At 42.1% G+C, this 25,024-nt stretch overlaps 1 long non-coding RNA gene across 1 annotated transcript in view; it reads left to right on the plus strand.

Annotated features, from left to right (window-relative positions):
* The window catches only part of LOC136296655 (uncharacterized), a 43,777-nt gene that overhangs the window by 16,330 nt on the left and 2,423 nt on the right, over nt 1-25,024 (plus strand). The window contains exons 2-4 of the long non-coding RNA XR_010722981.1: nt 22,859-22,923; nt 23,884-23,960; nt 24,284-24,726. This is a non-coding gene — a long non-coding RNA (uncharacterized lncRNA). The remainder of the gene's footprint in view (nt 1-22,858; nt 22,924-23,883; nt 23,961-24,283; nt 24,727-25,024) is intronic.

Consider the following 25,024-nt stretch of genomic DNA (forward strand, 5'->3'; position numbering starts at 1 on the left):
CAGGGGAGCGTGACATATATTGTGACATGAAATCCTGCTCCCAGCATTGTGGTGAAATTCAGACTTTTTTCTATGCCTGAAATCAAAGGAAGATAAACACTTGAATACCTCAAACTGTATCCATGCCACTGGAGGTCTGACTATATCCTTGCAGCCCTGATGAGCAATCCCTCATTCCCAGGTGAAGGTGTGTAAACTGGCCCTTGTCCAGACCTTGCAGATCATGCAAGAGGGGGCATGTCTAGGCTTTGCATGATCACCTTGATGAGCAAATAGAATGGGCCTTTCCTGGTCATTTCAAGGGGATGCTGCACTGCTGATGGGTGAGCTCCTTCTCCCAGAACAATGTAGCCTTGGTCATCTTAATTACTTCATTGTGGTGTTCCCTGAAATAAGCCTGGACATTGTCTTGGAAGACACAATTGGGCCAGGAAGCCTGTTGGAAGTTCAACAGTATGGGCTGTGCCCAAGTTCATGACCTGGGCTTGTTTAGTTCCATAGTGCCTGTGTTTCACTCATGACCAAGGATGTCATTATTTTCCAGTACCTTTGCAGCTCTGTGTGAGTGCTGCACAACAGCCTGACAGAGGCTGTTGCAGTACTACAACACAAGATACAAGTTGTACATCTAGGAAAGCGGTAAGCAGGTGTACATAGGGTGTTTCTAAGTTGCAAAACCTGCTGGAGCAGTGTTGCAAGATTGACAGAGGAAGGAGGAGCCAAATTTGTAATGGTTCCTTTCATGCTTTTTCTGCGGGAAATCAAGCGGACTGCACCAGGTTTTGATTTGTTTGAGGCGTGGGTGATGAAGGGAGTGAGGTTAGAAAATTAAATTATTTGCAACATAGATGCCCCCAGCTTTGTGTTGGTGGGTCTTTGCATGCCCTGGGATCCTGGGATGGAAGTGCTGTGTAAGTGGAACAAAAAAAAAAAGGGGAGATGGAAGCAGGACTGCAAGGAATCTGGAGAGGTAACCTGCTCTGCACACTGCTGTGAGGCTCCAGGGCTGCCTGTGGCTGTCTGCTTTGCACACCTGACCCATTCATCTCTCTAGGCTCAAACTGAGTGAGAGCAGCCATGCTGCCCCACTCCCTGCCAGGCCCCACAGGTGCTGCTCCAAACCCGGAGAAAGAAGTCCACGTTTACGGCGGGAAGTCCTTTTCCCTCCCTTTCCTTTCCCTTTTAAGGCTCCTGGCAAAGCTCTGCGATTCTTATCTGCTCTCTGCAGAGCCTTGAAGTGAGGTCATTCAGGAAGTTTAATTAATCCTTTACAATTGTCACTACATCCTTGGCTGCACATTGTACTATGGCCCAGCCCACATCCACAATGCCTCTTACGACAGCTGAACATCTGTTTAAAAACCGGTTGCCAAGAAGTAGTACTTGCTAAACCTCATTTTCCCTCTGGCTCTATGTATTCAGCTCATCACAATATTGTCTAACAAGGTTAAGAGAAAAAACAGAATTTCCCCTTGCTCTAGGGATCAACTGGTAAAGCAAGCTAAAATTATCTGGGAAAGGCCAGTCCTTAAACAGCACTGGCAAAGAAATGGGCTGGTTTATGTGTATCCTGCTCATTTATTTCCCAGGCTGGCACCATCCAGGACACTGGGCTGTGAAGTGATGCTGCAGAACATGGGATTTGCTGGGATGCTGGGGTGGATTCACAGGGGCTTCAGTCCTTGACCACTGCTACTCCCCTCAGAATGGGGACCTTGCATGTCCCCAAGGCCGTGCTCTCTTCCACTCTTTACCCCCTGACTGCAGAGAAGGTCAATATGTTTCTTCTTGTCCTGAGGGTGGAGAAGCGTTGCACACACAGAGGTAGTCTTAGTTCTTCCTGGCCTCCAAGGACAGCCTTTAAAAATTACTCTGAAAGAAAAGGAGAGACTGATAATGAAGAGGGGAAATTGCAAGCCCTTTGCAGGGAGGAAAAGAATGATAGATGCTGGGAGAGAGGGGAGCAGGGGGTGCAGAAACCAACAGAAGTATGGGGCCAGCAATACCAAACACCATAGCGGCAGAGGAAAGATAAAGGGGTATGTAGAAGGCACTGTGACAGGATGCACTTTTATCTGACAGAAGAGTATTCTTGGTGCCATCTAATCTGTCTTTTACCTTTATTTGCTCCTATTCCCCTTGACTTCCCGCAAAATTCTTAGTGGTGCAAGAATATAAAGAAGCCTATCATAAAATCCTACAAGGAGTTTTTGTAATGGTAGGGAGGTATTGGGGCCTGAAATTGTGCAGCTCATCTTTCAAGGAGTAGCAAAACTCTTCTCTGCTCCTGCAGGCAGAAGACCTAGCATACCCCAGAGCTGCTCACATGGGATAACTGCTCCTGTCAAAGAAGGGTGGAACTGGGGCTTGTATGGACCCTGGCCCCTGACTGGCACAGCAGTGGATTGCTGAGGAGCGATTTGACATGAAGATTGTCTGATTTGGCATCTCTGATGAATAATGGATGGGAAAAGTCAATGTAGTAAAAGAGACTTTTTGAGTCTTTGGAGGTAATAATCCATGCTTCCAATTTCCCAAATGGTCTTGCATTTTGCTTCAGTAATGAAATCTATTTTTCATAGTTTGGCCTTTAGGAGCTACCTGATTTGTTTCACTCCTTGCTTTAGTTAAAAATTTTTAAATTGCTTTCTCTAAGGTTTTGCAGAGTGATTGTGCAGTTGAATGGGCAGAAAGATGTATTTACATGCAGACAGATCCTTCAAGGTTATTAATTCTAGGATATTAATATTTAGTTCCATACACAGACAATCTTTTATTCTATAGTCATAATACCAGTCTACCTTGAGATAAGTTGTTTTTTTCTTTGATATCATATTGCCTTTTCTTAGACTTATTGACGAAGAGAATTCAAAATTAACACCATGCACTAATTAATGTAATATTAATTTTGAACTGTAAATACAGTGAAGTTCTAAGCAGTTAACAGTTGACATAGACTGCAGCATATAAAGGTATCTTCTATAATTATGATGAGATAATACATATTTGATTATATGTATATATAATTGTTTGTGTTATCTCCAAAGAACTGAGGTCTGTACTGGCTTCATGCACAGCAAGATGCTTGCTGTGCATTGTCTGAACATCTGGGAGCTGAGCTTCCCAAATATTATCTGTGTGCAGGTGTTAAATGAATGGCTTAGGTGGTATCCTTCTTGGCTGAATGGCTGGTCTCACCACAGCACAGAGGCATAAGTGTGTGGCCAGAGGCCACTGCTGGTGATACAGAGTTTTCTGGCAGGAGGTGTGTGTCTATTCCCACCCTCACAGCATCTCTCTGGAGGGCAAACCCAAACCTCATCATCCTTCTAGGGATTATCTCACTTGTTCTGGACTCTAGGCTTCTTGCTTTATAGGTATACTGGTGGACTTTACACTTAGCTTTTAGTCTAAGGGGTGTGTGAAGGCCAGCTTTAGAGAGGGTAGAAATACTAAGGAGGACTAGAGGTGATATTTTCCTAGGAGGGTTGGTTTTATTGGTAGCTTTCTAGCCAATATTTTCTTGCCTCAACACAGTCCTCTCAAGCACACTTACAGGATTGCACGAGTTGCATTTTAGGGTGTTTATCTGTCTTACTTTTGACATTGGCACAGATGTGTCTGGCTCTGATTTTTTTCTGCAGAGCTCTTGGGAGCCAGTGTAGTCTGGGTATGCATCTGTCATAGTATAAAAGCTCCCCTGTTGCCCATACCACTGTTCTGTAGTACTTTAGGTGTTTAGTGTGTCTCAGAGTTGCCTGAGCTTGCTTACCTCTGAGTAGGTGGTACTGTTCTGTGGCTTGAGTGGAATTGCAGGCAAGGGAGAACTGTTTTCTGAGGGTGTAATATACCTCTTGTTTGTAGAAGAAAGCTGTTTTATCCGCTTTGGGGTAGAATTTAAAGTCAGGAGGAGATGGCTGATGCCAAAAGCAGCATTTTTAAAGGGCAGATTCTGTCCTGATCTGATATTCTGATAGTCTTTATTCAGATCCCACAATTGAAGCCAAAGGGGATTGTATTGGCACAGTCAAATACAGAACATGCCCTACTACCCCTGAAATAAACGACAGCTCACACTGTATACCCAATATCATATTTCTTCAATGTGCATACAAGACATTAACTAATTAACCTGTGGGTGCCTTTATTTAATGAGGTCTGAGTACCAGCACGCTCACAGAAGTCTATTCTCTAAGCACTGCTCTCTGAAGAACACACCTTTTTGTTTAAGCGCCACACACAATAGTATTTATTGATTGCTCTGTTTTTCTCCTACAGTGCTGTAGGGGTTTTGTGTAGCAATGGGCTGGAGAATCTCTCATTGTGTTAGGTGCCATGATGCAGTTTCCTAGTGCTTGAAATTTCATTTAAGTGGTGTTTAAAAGTCCATGAATTCTCACAGAAATGGGAGAAAGAAAGAAGTAACTAAGAAAACCATCAGTCTTAGGCAAAGATATCATGTCTTCTGTCTTAGGCTCACTTTGCTGCAGTGTGTTGGGTATTTGAGCATAGTAGTTTGGAGATTTGAAATACAGCTGAATTTAGATGAGCTTTGGCTCCCTGTTAATAATTTGTCCTTCCTGGACAGTGCCCAGGCCTGTGAGGTTCGTTCCTCTCTCCACCAAAGAGCCCTTGTCTGACACTGAGAACAACTCCCCGAGGCTGCCTGCTGTGTTTTGGGGCTCTGCAACCTCATTGCCCTGCTGACTGCCTGTGTGTGACCAACCCTTGGCCCTGGCAGCACGATGCAGCTGGGTGCGTGTGGGGGAAGGGCTGCAGCCCATGGTGGGTACCTTCTGGGGTCTGTCTGACCTCTGGGTCAGCTTCACATCCTGCTCCAGGCATGGGTTTCACAGCCGGCCGAGGGGCAGCCGCACTGCACACAGCAGGAAGAGCGGCTCATCCGCTTCTGCAGATTGCTCAGTCGCGTTTTTATCTGTGCTTGCAGAGCTGCGGTTATCAGCTGTTGCCTCCAAATAACCTGGGAACAAGACAGATTAGAGGCTTCCACCAGACAAGTTAAATTGTGCATCAGATTGGTTGGGATTCCGCTCATTGAACAGCTGAGGTTTGGTTTATGTGGTTGCAGGGCCACTGACACACCTCCTGATTCAGAGTAGCTAAAGACCACTGAGCTGCTAAGCTTTTTAAAAGCTTTATAAATGTGCAATATGGGGAAGATTGATTAAAATACATTTCTAGATATAAGTCGCGTTGCATATTCTGTATATCTTCTAATAATAGTTTATCCTTATTTCTCCTAAACTCTCATATCATAAATTCTCTAGCAGACATCTTTCTGGTTTATTAAATATACTGCCAGGCACACAGTTTTGTTTTGGCTTCAGCTGTTATATTTTTATATGGTGTTTTTTAGTGTTCATTACAAGTGCCTTAACACCACTTTTTCCTGCTTTCTCTCCCTAATCCCTCCTCCTTTTTCTTGCTTCGTGCTGAATTCATACTGAAAAAGGTGGCTGGTCAACAGTCACATATATCAGAGATTTCTGCTTATCTGCATCCTATGTACTGCCCCTGAACTCCTCCATAATTACTGCATTCTCCAAACAGACCTTTCTGTATTCTCAAGGCTAAAACTCAAAGCAGAGACAAGGAGAAAAAGGGATTTTTGTCCATCTCCCTCTTGTCTGTCCGGTTTGGGTTGTGTGTGACAGGAGTGAATCCAAGGGCTGAAGGTGCTCATCCTGGAGCCCTTGCACCTCCACTGTAAGCAATTTGCTTGCTTTACTCCAAAGCAAGGTTACTTTGATTCTTCAGGTAAATACCCCCAGTCCTTCATTTGGGCTGTTGCATTTCCAGCCAAGTTTAAAGTGCATTTTTTCTCTTTGCACACCTGAATGACAGCACCTGGTTGAGTTTCCTCTGAAAATAACCAAGTCCATGACCACCAAGTCACCTTGCAAACACCACCAAAATGCAAAGATGAACATAGCGTTGTGCGGCTGCTCTGTAGTATGAGCACAGCTTGAAAAAAAGATGTGCAGACCCTGCCGAGGGAGACAAAATGATACTGGGTTTATGCTAGATACAAGGAGCAGGTTTTGTCAGGCTGAGGATAAAGCTGGGCTGGAATCACCAACCCCTTTTCTGTTGGGCTGAGAGTCACATCTCCCAGCTATCTAGGCTGCCACTGACCTTCTTAACAGATACACTCAAATATTTATTGAGTATATCTGTTAAGGAATATGGTATTTCCAAATGAATATTTGAAAAGAAACCCCAGGAACAAGAGGAAACACTAACCTGGCTTCTTGTGTGTACTGGCCTGAGCTGCTTAGCAGAAACACAGCAGCCCCTTGTCCATAGGAGGCTGTGGATCCTCCATCAACTCTGTGTTGGTGGCCTTGAAAAGTCTTAAGACAGCCCCAATGTTACACTCAGTGACGGAGACCTGACCTGCCCTGGGAAGGAAATAATCACAATCTGCTCTGCTCTTGTCCGGTTTGGAGCCAAAGATGTCACTTCACCACAAAAGCAAAGAGGAAGGAGGAATGACCTCACCCAACTACAGCAGAGAGCACAAAGGGCATGAAACCCTTGGGGACAAGCTCAGCTGCTCTAGGAAATTCCCTTCCCTGGCTTTTCTGAAGGCATCATCAGTATTTCCAACCAATCAAGCAATCTTCTGTCTGATGCTTCCTGTCTGTGTTCACCCCCCTGCCCCACCCTGTCTGGCCCAGTCCCCACTCTCCCAGTACAGCTTCCCCTTGGCAGTGGGACACCTGGACCTGTGAAATGTACCTCCCAGGCTCCAGCCCCACTATTTCATATCCTGGCACTGGCCACCTTTGCTGCCTTTTCCCATATGTGACAGAATTTGCACCTGCTGGTGTTCTGCCCCAGTACAGCTCAGAGTCTCTCCTTTGGTAGCAATTTTGGATATAGAATCAAAGAATAGTTTAGGTTGGAGAAAAACTCTAAGATCATTGGATCCAACCATTGACTCAACACAGCCAGGTCCACCACTAACCCATGTCACTAAGTGCCACATCTACACATCTCTTAAATACCTCCAGGGAATGGGGACTCCACCACTTCCCCTGGGCAGGCTGTTCCAATGCTTGACAAGCCTTTCTATGAAAGAAAGTCTTCCTGGTATTGAATATTAACCTGCTGAGTCAAAACTTGAGGTGATTTCCTCTTGTCCTGTTACTTGTTGCCTGGGAGAAGAGTCCAACCCCCACCCCAGCACAACCTCCCTGGGCGTAGAGAGCTTCCCTGAGCTGCCTTTGCTCCAAGCTAAACAATCCTAACTCCATCAGTTGTTCCTCAAGAGATCTGTGCTCTATACGCTTCACCATTTTTATAGTCTTTGTTGGACATGGAATCCATCATCTCTATATCATAGTCATGCATTTAAACTAAATAAATAAATAAATTGCAATAGGTCCTACCTCTTCATCCAGGCTGCCTCCATGTTTGTTCTGTGCAAGCAGACCCTGATTTTTCCCTCACTGATGAATCATCCTCCAGGCTTTTGCCCTTCCTGGAAGGCCCCTTGGTGTGTGTTCAGGTGACTGAGTCTTGGTCAAGAGTCTGTCCTGCTGTATTTCATTGGAACATGAACACTATCTTGGGGAAGGGCTGGTATAAAACTGTATCACACAGACATTACTGGAGATGAGACAACTCCCAAAGTATCCAAATGCTCTGTGCCTTCTTTTTTTTTTTTTTTAACTGATTAAGTAATGAATGAAAGCTAGACTTATAAAGTTCAACTTTTGAGAAATTCCAATTTCCTTTGATGTAGGCAAAAAAAAAAAAAAGCTTGTTTTTTGACAAAAAATAGTACCAGAATTATGTTTTCTACTTCCAAATGAATGAAAACAACTAATAGGTGAGCTACTGAGATGTGTAATTTGCTTTAGTTGTGAAGGAGTGCATCCCTTTGGATGTTTGCTGACTCTTTTATACCCATGGATACCTCTGGCTCCTTGATTGTGTTAACTTCCCAGGGCATGTGAATGTTGGCAGGATCTCAGGTGTGAGAGGAGTTCAGTTTTAACTGGGGAAACTAAGAGTGGGAACTGAAACTACCTTTTTTCTCTCCTACAATAGTGAAAAATGTTTGGGTCCCATGTTTGAACGAATTAGCTTAGCTAATCAGAGACTTGTTTTGGTCTGTCTTTCTTGTGCATTAGTCCCATGATGGGAATAAGAGCGGAGACCCCAGGGACCAGAAATATTAATCTACTACTTTTACATTATCTCAATTGGTTTTACTTTAACATATGGCATGAAAAAGGGTATGACAGCAAAAGTATGATGAAGAAATATGATCTGTACTGCAAGACTCAGCAGTCATTTGCAAATGCAGTTACTAAATCTTTGGTTGCACAGAGTTTGGCTCCAGTAAACACTAAGATAAATTCCGATACAGCTTTCAAGGTATTCTTTATACTTTGAGATCAACCAACATGTCTTGCAAGGTTACAGCTATTTTTTTTTCCCACTCTTCCTTCATCCCTTCCTTACTGTAGAGGAAAATTCTTTTTGAAGTCTTTGGACATGGTGCTTCAAAGGAAAATTATAACCTTAAACATAAAGTTCTCACAACTTGAATATCCCCGTGTCTTCTCAAGGTGATGAATTCTAATTCTATCATCATGAAGAAGATGAAAAAAATGAGCTGTCAGTCTCATCAGCTTTTTTAGATGAGTGATGAGATAAATTGCAGCATTAAACAGCTAAACTTGGAGTAAAAATACATTTATTACCTTTCTGAAATCAATGCCTATTACTGAAATGTTCAGCAATAGGCAGTTTGCTTTGAACAGAGCAGTTTCCTGATAGATTTCTTAAATTACCAAACCAGAATTCGTATGGGAATATGCACATGTCAAATAGGTATCTCTAATAGAAAGAAATTGGTAAAGTTTGTCCTCAAACATCACAACAACAACAAAAAAATCTGTATTAACCCAAACACTGATACACTCTAAATGGTTAGGCCCAGCATCAGCTGGGGCTTCATCCTCTTCTAAGAGGTGGTGAAGTTAAAAGTAGTATTGCAGTGTGTTCATTCTTCAGCTAAGTAATTACAAAAATATTTGGAGCATAAGAACCCTATTCTGGGCTAAACCTATTTCTATCAAGAAGGGCTTCTGTGACTGCTGTTTCAGCCTTTTGATTTCCATTCCAGCTTTGCCATTTAGATTGTGTCAAAGGAAGAAATTTTTATGGCCTTTCTCCTCACCACTTACACCTCTCCTTCACCTCATGTAACTGTTAGGTAAGAATAGATATATTGGACATCAGAAAGCTTGTATTTTGCTTTCAATTTCATTTAATCTTAGGCTTAATGATGTTGAAAATTCACAGAACCTCTAGAGATCTCTTGGGCTCCAGTCTCTATGCTTACAATTTGCATGAAGGTAAAATCACATGGGAAATACTCAGGAAAATGAGGTATTTTCTTTGCCATAGAAAATACCCTCCTCTGACAGCTGCAGAATCCTTGATTAGCCTTTGTCTTTCACATCCCTTTTTAGGGTTGTTTTCTGTGCCTGGGTGGTATCTTTGCAGCAGGCTCCAGTAATTTATTTTCTACTGACTGACAAAGAGGAAGGATTATATCAAGACACTGATTGCTGAACTGTCCTGATTGCTTCGTTACTGGCACTTTGGAAGGAGCTGGGAGACGAAGCCTGGGGACTGCTAGCCTCAGGATTGACACTCTCTAAACATGCTGAAAAAGACAGGGGGAGAGCGATTTTTTTTTTTTAACACATTAGGAAATGGACTGTTCCCCTGGCAACAAACTGCTGCTGAAGTTGAGTTTGCATCATCTGAAGGTTCTGTGTCCTTGAGACCAGGAGTCCAGAACTTGCTCCCAGCTCTGTCCTCAGACCAGGGGGTGCTAGAGAAAGGCTCGGGGGTCACGCAAAGCAGAAATACCCCTTGCAAGTTCTGCTCTTGGGCCAGCCATGTCCATACCTATGTTTCACCTGCTGGATGACTCTGGGTGTGGTATTCTAGCTCAGGAGACCACAGTGGAAGGTCCAGGTTTCATTCACTCCCGTGGTGCTTCACCCTAGAGGTGCTCAGCACTAGTGAGCCTCTGGGTGCTGTCAAAGCCCTCTGGAGGCCTTAGTGTGCCCAGTTCCCAGGGAAAAGCTGCAGACCTTGTGGGAGGCATGGCTGGAGCCCTGCTGCAGTACCCTGGTGAGCAGAAGGGATGGTTTTGTGAGGTCTGAGGACAGGGCAACACAAGTTGTTAGCCATGAAGGATCAGAGCTTCTCTGTGTATTTCCATTGTGGGTCAGTGCATGGGGCTTTTCTGCCATCTGCTGAATGTGGGAATCTCTATGAGCTCTGTGCTCACATGCTGATGGTATAAAATCTGCTTACTCATGCAGAGCTGAGTTTCTCCTCAGAATGAGTGTCTGGAAGAAAAAAAAGCAGTCATACACAAATTTTGTTCTATAGCTCTATGTTAATCCATGTTGTGGAGCCCCCCTCCGAAGGGCTGAATTCTTGAGACAAATGCAGCTTGTTTGGGGGACCAGGAAATGTGTGGACACGACTAAGAAAGGGTTCTGAAGGTCTCCTTCTTAGGCCTGGGAAGGTGGGGAAAGAGCTGTCTAACCAGTGTAACAACAAGGGAATGGTTCCCATGACGTGGAGAGAAGAGGAGCCTGCTTTTGACATTTATTTTGGGAACTGTTTGTAATTTTATCTGCCTTCAGCACAGCCCAGCTCCTGTCTTGAATGATCTGTTGCTGCACAACAGGAGGAAGGGACTGCTCTGCCTGCCATAAAATATCTACTGCAGACTTTTTTGGAAGTAGCATTTTGATTCGAGACAACCACAATGGATGAATTGGTTTAAGAATTAAAGTGGAGGATGTAGATAAAATGATTTCTTTCTTTTCTTTGATGTGAAGATATTTAAATCTACATCTCATCCAACTGGAACTGTCCTGGGCTCATTCAGATGAGGGTTACTAATGTCGTGCTGTCTCTTTTAAGTCTAGCAATGTCTGTACTGACACAGCCATGGCTCAGCATCAGAATTCCCTCTCTAAACATGCCTGTTTTCAGAGATCTATGTAACTACTGCTGGAATTTCCTCCTGACTGGTTGACACTTGTCAGATCTATTGAAACCCTCTCAACAAGTCAAGGGAAAAAAAGTATTTCCTCTTGCCTAGAATGAAAGTCTTTTAAAGTAATTTTATAAAAAGAAAAAGAGGAAAACTGAAAACCATATAACTTGAAGAGGCAATAAGTAAACTTAGAGGAGGCTGCTTGGGTGGCTCCCAAGATCCCTTCCAATCTCAGTGGTTCTGTGACTGTATGAACTGTGAGCCTTGCCAGTGTGAGACTATGTGTTCTTGAAAAATTGCCTTAGAAACACAGCATTGGGGATAACAATCCCTGCTCAAGATTGACAGTAAGTCACATGCCTGAGGTGAAACAGGATTTTTATCTGAAACCTCCACCCCATGGTGGAAGGAGCTGGTTTTTATGTAAGTGCTGTACATCTGTCAAATAAATCCCATCACATTGTTTACTGTATGTGGTGCACATGTATACTGCAGTATACCTCTACAAAATACAGTCACAGATGATACTCTTCATAGAGTTCCTTTAGGCATTACCTGAACTTACTGATGTGACAAGCTGCTCTGTAATGCTGTGGATCTCCCTATACCTCCAGAAGAATCTGCACGATGCCACAGAGGTGGCCAGAAAATTTTCTGATTGGGTAAAGTTCTACTTTTTCAGAGGACTTGTGCTCAATTTTGTCAGGATTCAGTTTGTCAGAAACTAAACACTAAATGCCATGGTGGCTCTTTAGTGTGAAGAGGGAGATGGTAAAAGCCATGCATACAAGGTGAGGAGGCTGTTGTGCAAGCCGCTACATGGCAGCACGTACCAAGGGGGTAACACAAAGGAGGTGATTTGGCTCTGGAGCTTCAGGTTTGAGCTACCTCATCTCCCTCTCCAACACCTTGCTCCCAGAGTGATGCTTGACTGTCCACTAGGAATGAGTTGTGTGGAGGAGAAGCCAGTGTCTCCCTGTGCCCATCTTCTCATTGCCAGGTATCCTACTAGCTTTTTGGCTTTAGTGTCTTTGGAAAGATGGGATCTTTCTGGTGGTGGCTGCCACTTGCTGCTGATGGCTGCTGGAACACTCGCTCTCCAAGCACCTCTGCAACAAAGACTTCATTTTTATGCATTTTCCTCCCACGTCTGCCTATAATTAAAGCTGAGCAACGAATTAGAGCATCAGCATAATTCTGTGAGTGCCAGTGCTGCAGTATTCAGTTGCCTATGCGTAATGAAGCAATAATTTTGAATGTGTGAACCTTGTCCCATGGTTGACTTGACACAGCATCAGTATTGGCTTCATTCTGCTGTTGCTGCCTTCTAATGTGATCCTGTGCCATGTGAAATTATGCAGTTGGGTCTGCAGAGTATAAACACAGGAGCAGATATTTGTTAGACTGTCCAAAGTAAACTATGAAAATTGCTTTTCATTTCTTGGCTCCCTCTTTCACAAGACTTTCCCACCATAACATTTTCTTGTGCCTCCCTTCACTAGGACAGGCAATGTGCTGGTTTAATATTTCTTTATTCTATTCTGGTTCTTCTGCCACCCACATCAGTATGGTGTCTTAACTATCACATACAGATCTGAGGAGGGAAGGTTGGAAAAAATTGAGAAAAACAGCCTGCTAATTAACATTCCTGTGATTCTCTCTAGTGGGAGAGAAATTGTTCTGTTACCATTTAATTCTACAAAAGCACTCAGTGTAAAGGTTTTGGGAGGAACTTTCTAAACACTTTGCTTAATAAAGCAGCAATTGTGTGAAAATGAGAATAGACAATGATTGCAGAGACAACAGAATATGATTTCTGAAAAAAAAAAAAGCCCACTGCACAAACTGAAATCTGCTAGTGTCAAAGAGACAATGGTACTGGTCCAGAATTGATAAACTACACTAAAACCAAAAAATACTAGGTAGTGGCCATCTGCCAGTCACTGGATGAAAAGATACCTTTTGAAGCTGGAACAGAATTAAAGACATTTTACTGAACAAGTCTATAGGAAAGGCCATTCCAGATAGTGAATCCTTAACAGAGTAAGTAGATATGGAAATCAAAAGACAAATGGGGAGGGTTACCCATCTATCTGCCTGTATATATGGTGGCCATTACTCAGCTGTGCAGTCAGAGTTTGGGGTGAATTAGCATCAGAAGATGAGAATGGAGGGATGACTACAGGGAGCAGCCATGGCATGTAGCTTCCTAGCCTTATGTGGCAGTTATTTGTTGTTAATTCTTAGAGAATCCAGGGGCTGGACGCAAAATACGTAGACAGGATCAAACTGCAATTCAGTGCAATTCAGTGCCATTTCTTAAAGCTTTTCTCATGCCTTATTCTAATACTCCAAATAAACACGGGCTGAGAAAAAGAGAGAAAACATTTTCTCTCATTGCAAACTTCTCCTAAAATTATCAGTGGCACCTCAAAAGTGTGAATGAACTTTGATCTTAACTCTATGCTTCAGTATAAGTCTTCACAAAAACATTCCGTGTGGATACATGCTACCAATTGCTTCTGAACACAGGGAAACAAGCTGAAATAAAATATGATGCAGAATGTACAAAAACAGCCCAGGCGAAAATGTGGGCATACTGCAACATTATGTTGGACATATTTTTATCATAGCTGAGCATCTAGTTCTCAAAAAAAACCTCCCCAAAAACAACAACAAAAAACTCCACCACCCCCCAACTTCTAGTGCGTATTTTCCTTAAATTTGTCTTTAAAAAGCTGTTTAGATCCAATTGCTTCTGGTTCAGACAAAAGGAACTGTTGAAAACAGTAAACGTAAAAGAATACAGGGTACTACCTTTTCAGTTTTAATAAACTCACTGGCAGCTTCAATGATGAAAAGTTATTCTAAGCACAAGTTATATCTCGTATCTGATGCCAGGTAAAAATAGAACTTCAACAGACACTAAAACATACTCCTTGGTTAAAGTATAAGGAAATGAGGGCTTTTCCCTGCTCTACCCATCAGTCTATGAGTGAAGTTTATACCTAAACAATACAAGGAAGGGTGCATTAGAGGTAACATGGGTAACACAAAAACATGTAGGGAAGGATTCCACACTGGAAGTGTATAGTAAAGCAGGATGTGACTGAACAGAGTCAGACTTGCCTGCACAGAGATAAAAACAAGTATTTGGATGATGGTAGTGCAGCTTTTGTATTATTGAACATACCTACCACTTAGGAAAAAAATATATATATCCCTTCCATGTTGAAGGAATCTATTCTTCCTAGGGAATTCAGCTGAGTCTACTTCAGAGTCTTCCTTGAATCTTGTTAGGGCAGATTTTTCTGTTACTATTTCTCTCAGCAAGCATGGGGCTTTCTGTTGTGGAGGGGGCAGATTCATCCTTTGAAGACCCCTTTTTTGTTGTTTTTGGGCTTGAGGGGGTTTCTTAGAAGGCTGGTGCTAATATGTCTGTGAGTGTGCACCCTTGTAGGCTGCATTGATCTGAGTCAGTCTTGCCTGGGCTCTGTGAATGTCAACAGCTTAAGAATGAAGAAATTATCTCAACCCTCAGATGCCTTCACGAGAGTGAAGGAACTGCAGAGATGCATCCTAGGTTACAGAGGATATTGTGCAATAGGGAGGATTTGGGGAAAACCAGGTAGGGCTCATACATCCTCTGCCTTGTGATTAGTGGGAGGAACTTTTGTGCAGACAATAAAGAGACTGAAGAGAAGAAAGAGAGCTGAGTAAGAAAAGAATATGCCTGGCATCAGAGAATCCAATTCTCCACAGCTGGGCACATTGGTGCATGACCATCTCTTGTCAAAATCCCTGTGTGTCCTTAATCCATGAGATGAGTGCATTGCACAGCTAAGGCACCACCAGGAGGCATTCATCTGAGAGAAACACACCTTCCCGTGGGGAATCTCATATGCTGCCTGTGGGAGAATATTGGCATGCAGCTGTGTCCCTGGGCAACCCAGAAATGTTGATCTTGGCCACCTTTGCTGGCTTACTTCCCACCTTGGCTTGAGGTTTGGATTGCTTAACTATCCCCATGCTACCACATGCCCACTGCAGGATGGGGGACATTGCAGGTCAGGGAACATAGTGTGGGCATGGAGGGATTATGTATAGGAGCATTATGGGTCTCAAAACCAACATGTTTTCTACCCTTACAGGACTGCAGTGAATCTCAGGTCTAGTGGTGCATGATGAGATGGCAAAAAGGCACCAAAATCAATTCTCTTTCCCTTTTATAGTTCATCCATCCCATATGCAGCCCAAATACCAGGTGCAGCAGGAAGCACTGTGCCCTAGCTGCAGAATTATTTCCTTCTGCCATTAAAAGAAATCTTAATGCACAGCAAGCTCCATTGAAGTGCAAGTGAAGGGCCCATTTCATAAAAGATTTAGGCACTGTCTCGGTGTATACTTTTGATTTGTACAGCAGGGAGCTTATACTTGGGAAGAAGAAGGGGAGGGGGGAGGACTTTGCTTTAAATTACAGCTTTTTTTTTTTTTTTTCTCTCTATTCATTTTGCATTCAAAAGCCCAAATATATTTTCTCTTTCTCTTCACTTGATTTATGACCTTATAAAAATGAGATAGAATCAGCCCAGAAAGAAACAAAGGTTAGGTCTTCCCAGAGCCTGAAGCCTTTGTGTAAGTCCCTGAAGAACAGCTGTGCAAATTACATTTGCTGCTATCGGATAAAGTGGAGACAGAGAGCAGTTTTTCTAACAGGATCTGGACAAGATTCCATTTTATTTTGTCATTTTGAATGCAGGTTTGATTTTGTTTGCTGGTAATCACAGCCTCTAATGCTACCTTGCCAAAAATGGCTATTGCAGGAGAACTTGCATCAATATGATATCAACACAGGCAGAAAGAGAAACATCCTGTTTATGTGAATATCTCTAACAAAAGAAGTCAAGATCTAAACAGATAGAAGAGAATGCCAGTAACCATGAAACAAACTACATGCCAGATGTTAGTCACACTGCTTAGAGCACTAGGAGAAGTTGATCAGCTACTATGTTGATGAGTGCAGCTTATGAACCTGTAGACAAGGGAAGCGGTAGTTGTCATTTGCATGATTAAAGTCTTGTGTAGTACTTCTACATTAAATCATAAATAACTTCATTTTACCTGAGTGTATTAATTAAATACATTTAAGGTTACATTTTAAGGCATTCACTTTCCTTTCTTTACAAGTTCATATAAAGCACTCAAAAGTAGAAATTAATTTTATTTTACAGGCTAAGAATGCCACAGAATCACAAATCAAATTAGGTTGAAAAGGACTGCTGGTTCTAGGCCCTGCTCAGAACGTGGCCAGATTCAAAGTCACAAGTTGCTCAGGGCCTTTAGTTAAATTTGAGTATCTCCATGGAAACCATATTTTTTTCATTGCTTAACTGTGTTCACAGTGGAATTGTTTTCCATCCATCCAACCAAGCAGAAATTCCCTTTCTGAAACTTGTGTCTGTTGCTTCTCATCCCTTTACAGTGCACCTCTGCAAGGACTCATCTTTGCTGTAGTCCTCCAAAGGCCCTGTTGGGTCGCTGTGACATTCTCCTGAAGCCATCTCTGTTCCAGGCTGGACATGCTCAGTTCTCACAGCTTTCCTTAGCTGGCAGGGGCTCCAGCTCCAGTCACCTTTGCAGCCCTCTGCTGAGGTCACACCATTTTTTGGATCTCACTTCTGGAAGATGTAAAACTGGACACAATGTCTTCACTAACACCATGGAGGAGAGCTGTGACCTTTCACATACTGACTCTATTGGTTTGACCTGTGTGTTTACTGAGGGTGCACTTCATCCCTCTGTCCAGGGGACTGAGGAAGATGTTGACCAGTGCCAGCACTGGTATTATCATTCACTACAGCTGCTAATTGTACTGACTGCTATGTTTTCTTTTCAATCCAATGGTCCACCTTCTCATCCATCTAGTATTGGTAATTTCTGAACCATGCCTAAATTCTGCTACTGCTTCTCTCTCCTATGATGGAGACAACTTGGAACAGAATATTCAGGACTTGCAGAATGGTAACAAGTTGTCTAAATAAAATCAGAATCTGATTACTCAGCCTGCTTTCCATTTTAAGATTTTTTTTGAGAAAGTAGTTGTGTTTCTCAAAGACTAATAGGAGTATTTTTTCTTCTTTAAAGCTCCTTTGGATTTCCAGAAATCTTTGAGAAAGGAGAGTGTGGGAAAGAGTAAGGTTGAAAGTGAAGGGACTGAAGCCAAGACCAGCAAAGTATGGATTTGTACAGGAAGAAGACTTGTAGATACCCAGAAATACTTGTAGCTAGCACTATAAGCACTTATGCTACTCTGTGTAGTTTCACTGTTTGACTAAGGAAGGAGACATTTCCCCTGCAGCAGTGCATCCTTTTTTCAAATAAAAAACTTTCACAGAAGCCTTTGAATTTTGATAGAACTTGAGCAGGTTGAAAAGAAATACCTGACTGTGCTTGGTTTGTTGATACTAGGTAGATTTTTCAGTAGTATCAAACAACCTACTTCACTATATTAACAAGCACTCACTGTTTTGGATTTTATTAAAGATAAGAGGAATGGTAGCAGCATTGTGTTATCATTTTATTTTACATATCTGCTTGATAATCAGGTTGTGTAGTCAAAATTAAATAATTTCATACTGAACTCCAAATTTACAAAACAGTGTCTCATGGGATCTTTTGAAATGTCAGTTCTCTGTTTTAGGTAGCTTTCTTATTTTCTGAAACTGCTGAGAGTTGTGGTGGACCATATAGCTTCAAAATTTGCAATTCATCACATGGTCTGACTTCACTATCTTGACCAGCCCAGGGTGGTGGAAACATCTTATGCTTCATTGCTCAAAGCAGAATTTGGTGGGCATTTCTTGATCCCTGTTTTTTTTCTGTACTGTAATCTGATAGTAATGAACAGTTCCGGCTCTTTCTTGCCTGGCAGGTAATAGTGGGAGCTTCCAAGCTACACCAAGGTCACAGTTAAGTCTGTCCTAAGATGTGGTGCAGATTTTAAACATAGGGAGTCAGAGGGGCATGCCAAAAAAAAAAAAGGAAAGTAAGGGTAAACAAAATTTAGCACACCATCAAGGTGCATATGTTGTGTGAATTTATCTGTGCATTATCATTGTGTTCATTACATATTTTTCTGAGAAGCATCAGCCTCAAGAGCAAAGGTAAGGTGATACTGTAGCATGACATGCTTTTCTAAAAGCCAGTCAATGGGGGTTTAGGTTTTAACTCTTTTCCCCTCATCTTCTCTTGAATATGAAATGGCTCCTAGCTGGGCTTTTTAAAAGATTCATAAGGAGACACCCAATATGTGTGTGGTGATTCATTTGTAAAGCTTCAGGTGAGGGGAAACAAAAACCTGCAAAGAATTTCCAACAGAAAAGTGTGCGGAGGAGTTAGGAAACTATTTCCTGTATGGACCAAAGCCTTCTGCATGGCCAAGTGTCAAAAATGCAGCAGTCACACCACACTGACTCCCACGCTGGCATTTTGCTACTGCCTCTATACGCACTAGAGCAGGCAGAGACAGAACACTGTGAACTGGGTTTTTGAAAGACAGGATGTGGAATTCAATCTTTCAGAAAGCAAAACATCATCAACAAAAGACAGTGATTTTGCTTTAAAGCCACCTGGGAGCAGAGGGAGAACACATGTTCAAGCATACAGAAAGCTGAGGCGCCTCACGTTGCTCTGCTCCAGATTTTCCCAATGAGTTGTGAAACTGAAACATACAGAGAAAAGTAAGTTGCCTACCTGTGCTGGCCTTGAAGGCTGCTCTCCTCCTAAGGTAATTCTGTTTAGCCATTTGTTTCTTCTTCTGAGCCTTATGCTGGGATAAAACAGGAAAATGATGAGGGTGGGAGATAAGGGGACACAGCCACTGCCAGCAGTGCGGAAATCTCAGTGGCTTTTGAACACCCCCAGGTCCCCTGACTACACCAGCACAAGTCAGTGTTGTGCTGCCATGAGAACAGCATTGCATTCTGAAGAGCAGCCCCTAGAATTGCCCCAAAGTGGTAACTCCACTGGATATGCTGGAAAACAGCTATGAAGAAGAACACAAAATGAGTTTAATGACTGAAGAAATAGCCACTGAAGTCAGTGAGAATGTGAGGGAAATCTTTTGCAATGCTAAGTTTTGCCATGGGACAGTAAACAAGAAATGAATTGTTGTTATCTAGATTTCCTAGATATTTCTTAACGCTTTTTTGGAAATAAAAGAGAAACTCTGATAAAAGTGAATGAAACCACTTGAACCCTTTGCCCTGCAGCACAGGTTGGCAGAGAAATGGGGAAGAATGTTGTGATGCTTCCACATTTTCCAGGAAACTAGCAATAGTCAGGAAATCAGAGAAGCCAGAGTCCCTTGCATGGATGTGTGCCAGGGACAAAAGCATTGTTGTAACAGCTGAAATCTGTTTCTACAGGCCCCATGGAGCAGGGCATAAGTCCATACTTAAGCCTACCCCAAGCCAGCAAGGAGCAGAAGTGTGGGCTGAAGTTCCAGTTGTGCTACTGATTGCACGTGGCAGTTGTGTGACTCTCACTATGTCCAAAATGGTTTTGGTCTGCCTCAACTTCTTTTCTATATCAAAAGTAATTATGTTAAGGTGACCAACCTAAACTGGAACTGGCTTTAGGTTATCTTAAACTAATGAAGGCAAAGATAGATATTTACACTGTCTGATTCTGCGCAACTATTTAGGTGCCCTGAGCCATGTGCTAGTATCCGTGTATTTCCCTTTGGACACACAGGGTAGTTGGGCCCTCAGGCTCATGAGTTCTGAATCACATTTTAATTAGATGACTAAACTGCCTGTTATAAATATCTTTCTAAAAAGCAAAGTTTTAACTATGAGCATAATTTAGTGTCGAAATCAATTTCAAAAATAATTTCAATTTGTCACCACTTGCAGTCTTTCACGCAGTCTTTATGAGCATGAGTGTTCATAAGCATACATTTCCCCCACTTATGTGGGATTCTTATAGGGCACATTCTGGCACTGTGCTGCATAAACTGACTCAAGTCCATGGTGTGCTCTTCTGTGTATTCCTCCTGAGGGAAGAACTGTGTACACCAGGATGGTTTCTTTTGGTAGCAAAATGTAGCATACGTGTGAGAGCGTGCTTTTCCAAGAAGGTGCCTGGCAGTGTTTTACAGTAATTGCAGTTTCCTGTGAATATACACTGCATGCTATAGTCAGTTGATGGATGATCAAAGCATGACTTACTAAAACCAGATTGTAATCTAACAGAGACAAGTTTCCTAGCCAGCCAGGAATGACTGCTAGATGATGCTATGCAATGTCTGGAAAGGTGGTATAAATGACTTTCCAAGTAACAACTTGGAACATATGTCTTGGTTTTCCAACTGCTTGTAGACACTGAAAAAGAGCTGTGTGATTGTTTCTGATAAAAACTGCAGTTTTCTCCTATTATTTTTTGAGTGTCTGGCTGGAGGAAAAGCTCAGACCAATTCAGATTGTTACCCTGGACCTTTGCCTTTTTATCTCAGGAAAAGGAACTGTGCCTCTGAGATGGCATCAAATGCATTAGGTAGTTCCAGGAGTCTGAGAAAGGATGTTTACTGTGTAGCCTAGAGGAGATTTTGCTTCCACTGAAATGCTTTTTCATCCAAATCCTGGATCTGAAAATACCCATGCAGCTTCATTTATACAAGGCTACACTTAATCCTGGGTTATTGTTTAAGAAGAATGGAGAAGAGCTAACTACAGTAAATAGCAGAATGTTACCCATGCACCCAGGACACTTTGCATGCCAAACAGTGTTTTTGAAGAGAGTCTTCTTCCGTGGGTTTCATGTCAGCTATTTCTGTCAAGTGGCACCAGCTTACCCTGATGGAGGAAAAGTGACTGTTGTAGTCAAGTTCTTGGTTCATGCCCTCTCCTCAGTATGTGAAACTTTGTGCAGGTTGAAGGTAATGGGCACTGGAAGCCTTGATGGAATGCTGGTGTAGTGGTGTCCTATGCTACTTTGCATTTCTGACACTTTTTTGGTCACAAGATCTATCTGTTCAGAACTGATTAAATCATCTGTGAATCATAGGAAGGCTTGGGGTGAGATTTGGCTGTATCAGTGGAAGGGATATGGGCAGGAAGGTTTTTTGGGGACTATGGGACAACCTCAGTTTTTATTTTCTGCCACTTGGTTACTTTGGTTTCATGTCTCTGGAAGGGGAACTTTTACAGTGGCAGAAAGCAAGGGAGGTATATGCAAATGGCAGGAAGACAGAGCCATATGGTAGTCAGTGTGCTGATTGTCAGTGCTGTCAGTGCTAATGCCACATAAGCCCCTCATGTTTTCCTCTGGGGAAGAAGACATTTGCATTTTAGCAGACCTTGGTAGCTCTTCATGACTTTGTGGCTAAGCCAGAGGCTCTGGACTTATGGCTCGTGTCCTAATGAAGTGTTGGTTGTGATGGTTGTGATGTTCATAATCTTGATAGCAGGGCTGGCAAGCAGCACCTGGGCTAGCTACTTGACCAGAGATTATCTTTGACAGTTCTAAAGAAGAAAAAGGGAAGAATTTGGCAGTTTTAGTCCAGCAGTCTCACCAGTGTTGAAACTAGGTGAACACTGATTTATTTCACTACCTTCAATATACCAATGAGTTCTTCCATGAATGCTACAGTCTGTGGCAGAATGCAAACATGTGATTTTACTCCCTGTTCCTTTACTTCTCCTCTCTTCTGTTGTGCCTACTAACTGGAAAACACAGTGATGCTGAATGGTGTCCTCAGACTAAGTGCTGTGTATTCATCTGTAGCAACACAGCCTCCAGAGAACAGGTTAAACAACAAATGGTCTGTTTGTATATGCCTTACCTTACAGCTACTGTTTTCTCTACACCTTGGGTAGGACAAAGGTTTCAGGCATGGAGTCTGTCTTGGAGATCCTAACAAAGAGTTTTGAAACAGTTTATAGTTTTCTTGTGATGTAACCACAGATAAACCCTGTTTATTTAATTAAGGCATGTGGTTGATATCCAAGACAATTAATATGTAGGGCATGTATGTTAGACATTTACCTGAGAGCTTTGTTACCTTTGGATGAAGGATAATGTAAATGTTCTCTCATGGCTTAGTTACATTTTTTGCCCATTTTACAGAAATGTGAATGAAAACCCAGTGCAAAGTTTAGGTGTCTACAGTGCAGCTGCCTAGGTCTGAGCTGCTTGCCTTAATTCACTTTACAGTCAGTGCAGTAAAAAAGGTCATTTTTATGACCTGCCTTATTCAAAACCCAGTGGCTGAATTCAAACTTACAAAGTCTTCTTTCTCTCTATTGTCACGAAAGGGAGTCTAGTTTAGTGGTTCTTGTGCAGATGAACTACAGATGGCTAGAACCCAAAGGTGAAGAATCAGAGTGAGGAATTGATTCCATTACATTATTCTCCATTTTGAAATGTGTTTATTTGATTGTTAATGAGATCCAATGTGCTTTAAAGTTCTAAAATAGAGAAAGTTCTCAGCCATTCCTCAAGTTGGCTCAGCTTTGTTAGTGGGGCTCACAGACAAATCATCTGGTTTTACATGACCCAATTAATTTTAATAACTTCCCATTCAGACAGCATTCTCACTTGCCAAAAAAGAATTTTTCATGAATTACTAAATTAATAATCAGTTCTTACTGACTGTTATCTTCAGTGAAAGCTGATATGAATATGTTCTTGGCTTGTAATACAAGCCTAATACAAGCTTCAGGGGGGCTCACTAAGTATCATCCTATTTTTATCAGCCTTCTCTAGCCACCTATATTCCTGTTTTCCCAGGTGCCTTAACTTGTTGAAAATCTGTGGGAAGTGAGACACTTTAACCTTTGAAAGATTCACAACAGGTATTTACTCTTTCCTCTTCTAACAAGTCAGAAGAACCAAACAGGATTAGAGACTGAGTCACCACACACCAGTAAAAGTAGTTTACCAGTCCATTTGTTTATTATTACCAGCTACCTAGGTCTTAATTAAACTGCAGGTCTGTCTCCCTGAGACAAATACAGTTTGGCAAGAATTGGGAAACTCAAATATGTAATACAATATTTTTCTCTGTAGTGTCTGTTAGGGTTTTGTTTTAGAACTGTTGCTGAGGACGATGTTTAGAAATAAGTATCTAGCTGTAAACATCTGACTCTGTTGAGACAGTCATATATAAGGTTGGGGCAATAATGTCTGTCCTAATTATTATCCTATAGGTTTGACTGTTAATTGTGATGTGGGATGCTGGACTGGCTTCCAAACTCTATTCTTCAAAAACTGTGCTGTAAATGAATGGAAACACTGGAAGAAAAGGGAAGAATTGCTATTGTTTAATCACAACAGTCCAGGCAGGCTGCCATAACTGCATTTTTAAGCCCTAATTCAATAATTAGATCCAGCTACAAATGTATTTGTTTAGCCAAGTCCTCTAGTTGGCAAAATGTCTCAAATTTCCTTTGATAAATGCTGTTGTTTGCTTAATACATGGTTAGATAGTTTACAAATTGCTTGTCTGAAAATTACTATGTTCAATAGCAACTTATTAATTAGATTAATTTGGTTTGGTATATTTCTAGAAATAGCTTATCTTTATATGAATGTATAATTTTATTTAATTACAGTTATAGATATAACACTGTTTACTAATGATAATGTATCCAATTTTCAGAAAATACTGTAAATGTCTTGCAGGCCAAGTACAAAAAAGGCATTTTCCAGGGTTTCAGTGAGAGGGAATGGTTTTTTCTTGAGGGAAGGAAAGATCCATCTCATGTCTTTTTCATGTACAATACCATGTGCTTACTGTGACTCTCTTCCTGCAGGTTTTACATGGCTGCTGATGCGGCTTGTTGGGAGACTGGACTATAAGAATCTTGTTTTACAGTTCTGGCTGCTCCAGGTAATCTAAGCACATTTCAGACAGATAAAGGCACGCAGACCCCAGGGTTAGTACTGCTTGCATGCAGAAGTACACCTCTGTAGCTGAGGTTCCAGTAAAACCCACTTCTCCACAAGCCAACATCCATAATTTTCCATGGGTGGTCACAACTATGTTGATCTATGTTGACATTTTAGGACAAAATGGTTTGATATCCTAATTTCTTCAACTCCCTGACTCCTGTTGCCTTTCAGAAGTCTCCAGACGTGTTTGTAAACACTTAGAGGAGACTGAAAAAGGAGAATATGATGGGCAGGACAAAGACAATTTCTCCTTTTCTCCAGGTGCGCTGGATACCTCAGCACAGAGAGAGCTGTTTTGGCCAGCCACCTCTCCTTCTTCAACCCTGCCCTTGCTGTCTGCTACTTCCTTGAACAACAAGATTGCTTTGATCATGTTTTCCCACAGTCCCTTTGAGCAGATGTCCCGCAGGACTACTGAATAGTCAAGGATCTCAGGAGTGCTGTTGGAGAGATTTGAGGGCCCATCAAGCCGTAGCTCTGGACACAGAGTTGAAAATGTCCTTGTGTGAATCCATTCACTGTACCTTAAGCACATGGTCACTGCTTTCGTGCGCTGGCAGATGTGGAAGGCAGTATTTCTCCCTGGACTTTTGCTTATGCCAACAGACAAGCTGGACTGAGACTTTCTTCCTTTACCACCACCCAAATGGAAAGGACAGAGCCACCTGGATTTGTCCACAGCCTCATTACTTCTTCTAGTGCTGGTATGGCTGTACTTCAGTACCTTTAATGTTATTCTTAACAATAGCAGAGAAACCTATCCGGTCACTAAGCAAACCTCCACCATGCCTTGTACAGAGCAGACTGTCTTCTGAACCCCCAATTGAACATGATTTTCTTTTCCACTCATCTGTCTCCCAGTTTCTGTTCAACAGCTGCAGTCCTGTTATTCAGCGGGAAAAATCAGGCATAGTTAAAACAAAACAAAACCCAGAACAAATACAAACAAATCAAATTAAAGAAAATGTTTTAGAGCATTTCAGTACTCACATGATGTTGTGA

Source organism: Chamaea fasciata, unplaced genomic scaffold (assembly GCF_029207755.1).
Source record: "Chamaea fasciata isolate MVZ Bird 193981 ecotype frontalis unplaced genomic scaffold, bChaFas1.0.hap1 SCAF_1, whole genome shotgun sequence".
NCBI lineage: Eukaryota > Metazoa > Chordata > Aves > Passeriformes > Sylviidae > Chamaea > Chamaea fasciata.